The 7,882-nt window shown below is 40.0% G+C and overlaps 1 long non-coding RNA gene and 1 other non-coding gene across 2 annotated transcripts; one reads left to right on the forward strand and one right to left on the reverse strand.

Moving 5' to 3' along the window:
- Positions 1-562: 562 nt before the first annotated feature.
- On the reverse strand, positions 563-5,050 carry LOC136551234 (uncharacterized). Its single transcript, XR_010782502.1, has 3 exons — positions 4,397-5,050; positions 2,116-2,593; positions 563-896 (listed from the first exon to the last, which is right to left on the reverse strand). It is a non-coding gene; the product is annotated as an uncharacterized lncRNA (long non-coding RNA).
- Positions 5,051-7,269: 2,219 nt separating this feature from the next.
- Positions 7,270-7,376, forward strand: LOC136553154 (small nucleolar RNA R71). The gene has a single exon (XR_010783060.1). It is a non-coding gene; the product is annotated as a small nucleolar RNA R71 (small nucleolar RNA).
- Positions 7,377-7,882: the final 506 nt, after the last annotated feature.

Consider the following 7,882-nt stretch of genomic DNA (forward strand, 5'->3'; position numbering starts at 1 on the left):
ACAGGATCCACGTGGTGACCATATGCTTCAATGTCTAATTATTAGTACCATAGAAGGATCTAGATTGAAAGCTTGGAATCATTGGGACCACCAACAGTACATACACACAAGTGACCCTGAGCTTGATGCATGGAGTGTTGAACACCGCTAGGCCCATCAATTTTCCTCCATGTGTTTCCCTCCATATCCACAAGCAAGTATCTTAGGGTACTCCCTAGAGCGCCCCATGATATGCAGACAACCATTAAGAAACACACTTGGTTGTCTATAAAATGTCACATCAGTATGCTCACCCCATTTAGAGTCCTTATAGATCCATGCTGCAATTTGAGATGCGGAGATCTCCACACCTATGCACATAGCGTTGACATCCACATATTCAATCACATGGAAGTGCGTGGAGGCTATCGGATCGAACGCCAAGAGAGCCTCACCAATAGTATGGCCAACATCATGGGTGCTAGGCGGCTAAATTTTAAACTTCTAGATCATTGGATTATAGATGACATAGCGGTATCCATCATGCCCAAGGCACTAGCATAGGATGAGGTCGTTGCAACAATCTGAGATCGCTACATTTTCAATGTTGAAGGGCAAGAATTCCAAGGAGCGAGGGCGTACACCACAGACGACGCTAGTGAAGTTTTGATTGTCGTCCTTAGTGTCATAGAAGAAGCCGGCCACAGTCTGGGATAGCTTCTTATGGTTGTTAGGGTCCGAGATGAGGTTTTTCTAGGAGCAACAGACACATTTGTAGCAGAACAAGGAGCGGGAAGGGAGGCGGTGTAGGATCTCAAAAATGACATCCTCCATGAGGCTAGCCAGTGTGTTTCTCTTGTTGGGGGCCTCCTCCATTTCGTTAGTGTGCAGTACGATGAGAGCTTCCTCAGTGATCTCTAAAGAGGAAAATAATCCAACAAAGATCCATCAGTGAAGTCCACAACTCATATCAAAGTGCAGCTTTAACAAACATTAACAATTTTCAAGGTATGACCTCATGTGAATTTAGAGTAGCACCACATAGATCTATAACTCAAACTAGAGTAGCAGTTAATGGAGCTCTAGCCATTACAATTTCAGCAATGAATTGAGCTTCCTCAGTTTTCACAAGTAGAATGTCAGTGAACAAGTGGTAGTGATCATCATTGGCATCAGTAGCAACATGTGCAGCTTAAACATTATTGGCCTCAGTGATGTGAATGATAGACACAAAGCATTGATTTGCTTTCGATGCCTTCCTCTTGTATGGAACTATTGACATTTCTTAGCATCAATCTTTACTAAGTTGTCATCCCTAGCATGATGCCAGAAATGTGTGGTTGGTAATTATTAATGACACTTGTAAACTTAGAGAAAATTATATATGTTAAAGTAAAGTATCCGCAAGTGCACAGATAATATATCATTGTAGCATTTCACCCGGGAGTATACCGAGTATCATTATTTATATTTTATCCACAGGGAGGAGCTATGGGATTGTTGGTATAGAGATATTGACAAATATGTATACTTATGATAAAACCACTCTCATGCTATTGCAGGGGAAAGTCAAATGATAAATAAATGATAAGTGTGAAACAGTGATAATAATTCTAGAGATAGAAATAGAGACTCATAAAATATAGTATGGCTTGGCAGGAGATTCGGTAAGAGCAAAAGATTCCTAAGTCATTCCTTATTTACTAAGTCTTTTGTACATCCAAGTATATACACTCACATCTATAGCATAATTAACTATGGATCTATGCATAAGGAACATTACTAAGCAAGATTAAGAACAGAGCTTGTCTTCCTTCACAACTGTGTTCTACTTGCTCTACAAACGGGGAGTGGACTACAAAGGACTCAACAGGAGTGTCACATCCACGATCTACCACATGACCTAGAGTGCAGAATGCATCCGTAGGTAAACAATATATAAGCACCATGCTTACATAATGTTGACCACTTAACCCACGCGCGTCTTGGGCTAAGCGCTTTGCGAACATATGCATAAACTCATCATCAATCACAACTATATCAAGCATATAACTAGAGCAAACTTAGAACATAATAAATAGCAACATAATATTGAAGTAGCACAAAGTCATAAATAAAGAGATACAATGGCTATACCTACCTCCAGACGATAGATCGGGAATCCTGAACAATAGCCCACACTCTACTTGAACCTTGCTAGCTAGCATATACGAGAACTTTGAAGAATTGGATCTCTATTCTCTTCTCTCTAGAAACCCTAATTTTTGGTCTGATCTTGACTTATGGCGGCGTCCTCTGGAGGGGGGGCAGGGGCTAGTTATATAGGTCGGAGCGTCAATCCTGAGCCCCTAGATCAAACTGACTTGAATAAACGGCATAGATGCAATCTAGGAGGTGGTGGAGAACCGACGTAGTGACGAGGGCTGACATGTGGGCCCTAGGGGGTGGGCGGCCTACAAGTGGTGTCGGCCGGCCCCACCAGGCAGCCACTCGGGCTTCGCCTGGGCGTGGAGTCCTCTCGAGTCTTCTGCAACCTTCTGGTGTTTGTTTCATTGTGGATAAGCGCAACTAATTCCAACATGTAGCTCCACCTTGATGGTTTTCTGAATAAACCCTGTAGAAAATACAGATTCAGCAAAACTCATGGAATTTGTTAGTTTAAACCCCTAGACCTTTGTTGGTCATATTTATGCCCTTATACATGTTTTATTGATGGTTTATAGTGGTAGTTAACTACCATCAACAATCTCCCCCAAGCTTAATCTTTGCTAGACCCTTAGCAAAACTAAACTCAACAAATGGATTAGGAGTTGCATCAATGTTTTCACTCCTCAAAAGTACACATGTGTTCAAACAAGAATTCTCCTCTAGATTGAAATTCACTATCTGACTTTCAAACTTACCCACATTACCTTCAACCATGGAGCTTTTGAGCTTTCACTTGGGTCTTGAGCAATTGAAAGACAGAACAATCAAGTCAAGCACTATGTCTCAAGTTCTTTATTCAACCATTATTCCAGAGTTTTTGCAAGTTTTCAAAATAAAACTCAGAGATTCCATTGTATGACACTCTCAAGTCTCTCATATATATATGGTATTTATGGATCCTTACCAAGTCAATAGTGATGTTATGACTTTTCTTCTCCTACAACTAAGGCTTATATGGAGCTCATAGGAGTGGAAAATGTATGAGAGAGCATACTTGCGATACATATATTGAAAAGTCAAACAATGGATCCAAATAGAGTTTAATCATACAATCAAATCAAGATATGCATGTGTGTGGAATATGGTGGATATAAATATGGTGGCTAGCCTAATTCTACTTTGCTCCTTGAAAACATATCTCTCCTTTGAAACTTGGAAATATTTGCTAGAGAGTAGGGCCTATCTTATTCATTTCTTTCTTTTTAGGCGAGCATCTGAGTACCCATTGTTTTAAATATCTTGAACACTTTTGTGTCCATTTTTTCTCAACTCTTTTTTTTATGAATAACTGTTGCATAGCCCCATGCCTCTTTTCTGCAACAAAACTTTTGAGAGATAGCAACAAGAGCTTGGAGCATTTATTTGGTGGAAAACCGATGAAGAATGTTTTTGGCATTTTCTCCTAGTGTAGGAGTAAAACATTTTTGGGTGGTGTGTACGTGATCTTGATTTTAAGAGCATGACACAACTCTCATAAGGCATCAATAAAGCTTGACCAAACTCAATGCAATGCAAGCAGCATATATGAGTGGAAGTTTTCCTAGTCTAAATATCATATTTGGCTATGTGAGTGGAAGTTTTAACATGTGTGCTTGGTTAAAATATTCATAATCGATACACCAATAGGGAATGTCATCGATGTAAGCAACAGAAGCATTTTCCAAAAGACCCCAATTTTTAGCTATGTGAGTGACTAAAGAAGTGCACCCAACATCTCCCTTAAGATCAAGAATTTCTTTCCATTGTTTCATCATAAACTGGACTGGTGAAACCTTTCTTCTTTTGACCATGGCATAGAGCAATTTAAGTTCATCATTGCTAACAGTGCAAAAATCATTCCTAGGAAAAAGAGAAAAACCTAGCCATTTATGCATGAATCACAAAGTAGGGTGATGAATTTCGTTGGTACGGGGACGGTAGCAAGTAAGTTCTTTAGATATTTCTCTCCAAAATTTTATTCTATCAAAGTCTTGTATAGCAATGTCCACATCAATCACACATTGTGCATGAAATCCTAGAAGTTCACTAAACTATTTTCATGGGATAGAAAAATCTTTTTTTTTGAAAAGTCTAAATGATACTTCCAAATTAGTGGGTTTCAAGGTGCATAAAAATTCAGCAGTCAAAAGCTTAGACCCCGGCTCATTAATTTCCCAAACATCCCCCCATCCTACAACCTTAAAAATGATTTCAAATTCAATGTTCATACCTGTGGCTTGTAGTAGGGCTGGATCATAAGCGGGAGTGAGGACGAACCTCCGGGTCTTCAGCTTCTTATAGATGTCCTTCTCCGTATCGTTCTGAAGCTTGAGCTGCTTCTCTTGCAAGAGAACGTTTCTCTCCGCGGGAGCTGAATGGGATGATGCTCTAGCAGTAGGAGATGGAAGATCGACCTCCATGTTGGTGCTTGCCCGGGACGACAAACTTCTCGTTGAGCGGAACGACACCGCACGCTTGAGCTTTCCAATGATCTTGCTCATTTTCCTGCAAAATAGACAAAAGACAACACAACTCATAGAATGGGATTAGAAAAATAAAAATGTTAGCAGTTAGCCATCCAAAAGTCAGTCGTCCAGAGGGTTAGTCGTCCGAGATTGCCTAAAGAATGTTTCTAATCAATATTTTGGCATGACTTCTACCCTAATTCTTTTTATTTTCACCCTTGATTAGGACAGCACTAACACTCCTAAACCCTCTCTTTCTTGCTCAAATTTTAGCAGCACCTTTCTCTCTCTTACTCAAGATTTTAGCAACACTTTCACTCTCAACTTTCTCACCCTTTTCTCTCACTCCAAAACTACTTCTACCAAGAGAATTTTAAACTATGAGATTTGGAATTGGAAATTCAAACTTGGGAAGCTAGATTGCGTGTGAGTGAGTGAGTTCAGTAGCCAGGAGGAGGGGGTATTTAGTAGGGGGGAGAGCAGCAGGCCGACCGGCCAAGTGGTGGGGCCGACCGGCCCCATGTCATGGCCATTTGGCCTCTCCTTCCTTCTGATGACCTCTTTGCTTCGTGGTTAAGCAAAATATATACTACTTTGGTGCTTTTCGGTGGAGATACGACTAGGATGGCTGGTGGAGAGATGATGGAGGTGAAAGTGGTGGTTGAGTGGAGATAGAAGGGATGGGTAGTGCTTATGGAGGTGATGGTGGTGGGTCCCCAAGTATTTGTGGGTCCCAGTTCCCATATTTCTACCGTATATTCAGATATATATATATATGAAATAAAAATATTTTATAAAACTATGAAATATAAGAAGATGAATGATAGTATTTTTAAATTTTTATGCCTCCATGGTAAATATTTCTTATGGGTTTTTACTCTCCATAAAAATTATTTACATGGGGCTTGAATTTTTATAATACAATGATGAGAATTTTTTATTTTATAATGCAGGTGTTGAAAAGTAAATATGCGAAAAATGATTATAGATAACTACCGAGTTACCTCCTGGCGAGGGTTTGGCATTTTAAGTCCATCGAACTGGACTTCTCGATTCGTGTTTATTCTTTGGGTACGTCCTTCGATCCCCGAGATGGAGACCTTGACGGATGAAATTGTTTCTTACACCATTCCAAATTAGAGCATTGTTCTGGTCTTAGCTTGAAGGCGAATCGCTCTTCCTTACCGTTGATATGGAATTTGATTTCTGACATTAATGTGTGGATTTGTAGTACTGAGGAAGGGTCTCCCAAGTATGAGGGGTGTCTGAATGTCCTCCTGCATGTCAAGTACTACAAAATCCACATGAACAAAGAAGTTTCATATTTTTACCAGAATATTCTCGATGATTCCTGCAGAGTAGCGGACCGATTGGTCTGCTAGTTGCAAACACATCGACATTGGTGTAAGTGTTGAGTAGTTGAGCTTGTCAAAGACCTTCTTGGGCATGACACTAATGCTTGCTCCAAGATCGCATAAAGCGTTCTCAAAGTTCTAGCTTCCGATTGAACAATCGATAGTGGGACACCCCGGATCCTTCTTCTTGACAAGTGATGTATTTAGGATGGCCGGACTACACTCCTCCGTTAACTTGATTACTTTAGTGGTGGGCAGTGGTCTTTTGTTGCTGAGGATGTCTCAGAGGTACTTCGCATAGGCGGGAACCTGTATGGCATCTAGTAGAGGAATATTGATATATAAGTTTTGAATTACCTCTACAAACTTACCAAACTGCTTATCCATTTTGGCTTTTTCATTTCTACGTGGAAATGGTAGGAACATAGTGTCATGAAAATCTTGTTGTAATTCTCGCTCTTGTGGCACAACTTCTTCAACTTCATCGTTTCTCTTCTCCTCTTCCTACATCACCACTTGTGTCTTACCTGTCCTTGTCGAATATAGCGGATCACGAGTAGACTTGCCACCTCTTGTGGTTATAGCGTTGACCTTTTCAAGGTTAGTAGCAAACAGCAAACCAGCGGCCAACTAGGATAATTGAGATTTTATCTTTTTACTATAGCTAAGTTGGTCTTTTATGGTAGAAGAAAAACTATCCATTTTAGTATTTATGTTTTCTAGGATCTTATCATTAAAAGCAAGCTTTTTATAAATATTCTCATTAATCCTAGATTGTTCTAAGATTAAGTCTCGTAAGGATGGTTGCTTGGGATTAGAAGAATTATAACTGTTACCTAGGTAATTACCTTGGTAAGTTGACCATTGTTGTTGATTCCATCCTTATCTCTGTTGTTGTGAACCTGAATTGTTGCCAATGATGTTTACATCCTCTTGATATTCAGGGAATTCAACCCCCAAATATTCTCCACATGTGTTTTGAGCATTAAAAGCATCTTGAATTGCTTGATGATCTCTCTTGTAATTGGCTCGCTGTTCAAACCAATTCAACAATATGTCCATCTTGGTTGACAATGCACACACCTCTTCTGGTACTTCTTCACTCTTATTGCATGATTGGATGTTGCATGATGACCAGCCTTGATTAGAGGCTTCTTTTCCATAAGAGTTTTAGCTTTCCAGGGGTGAGTGACATAAATGATCCTCTAGCAGTGGCATCAAGTTGTTCTTGAGTTTCTGAGTTAATCCATGGTAGAAACTTTACATGAGCAACCAATCTTCCATTCCATGGTGAGGACAATCTAAAATATATTCTTGGGAACATTCCCATGCTTCTAGAATGGTCTCTCCCTTCTGCTGTTGGAAGCTAGAAATATTTCCTCTTAAGGCATTGGTCTTGCCTACTGGGAAGAACTTTTCTAGGAAGGCCTTTGAACACTTTGCCCATGTATTGATGTTTCTTTATTGGTGTAGAACCATTGCTTTGCCTTTTCCACTAGTGAGAATGCAAACAAGTGAAGTAGTATGATGTCTTGAGCAACATCCTTGATGATGACTGTGCTACTGATGTCCAAAAAATTCTAAAGATGAGCACTAGCATCTTCATGTGCCTTTCCACTGAATGGGGTTGCTTGCACCATGTTGATGAGGCTTGGCTTGAGCTCGAACTCAAGGTTATTGGTTTTGAGTGTTGGTCCAGTGCAAATGTTCTCGATGCTCGGAGCAGAGAACTCACATAGAGTCTTGTCAGCCATGGCTTAGAAACTGTTGTTGAGCTTCCTCTTGATTAGGTTGATTCTGGTTGGAAGTTATTGGTGAATCATTACCAATTCTGCAATACCCTGCATAAAATACGAACAACAACAAACAAGAGTAAGCCTGCTAAAGTAGAGTTGT

Source organism: Miscanthus floridulus, chromosome 4 (genome assembly GCF_019320115.1).
Source record: "Miscanthus floridulus cultivar M001 chromosome 4, ASM1932011v1, whole genome shotgun sequence".
In the NCBI taxonomy this organism is placed as follows: domain Eukaryota; kingdom Viridiplantae; phylum Streptophyta; class Magnoliopsida; order Poales; family Poaceae; genus Miscanthus; species Miscanthus floridulus.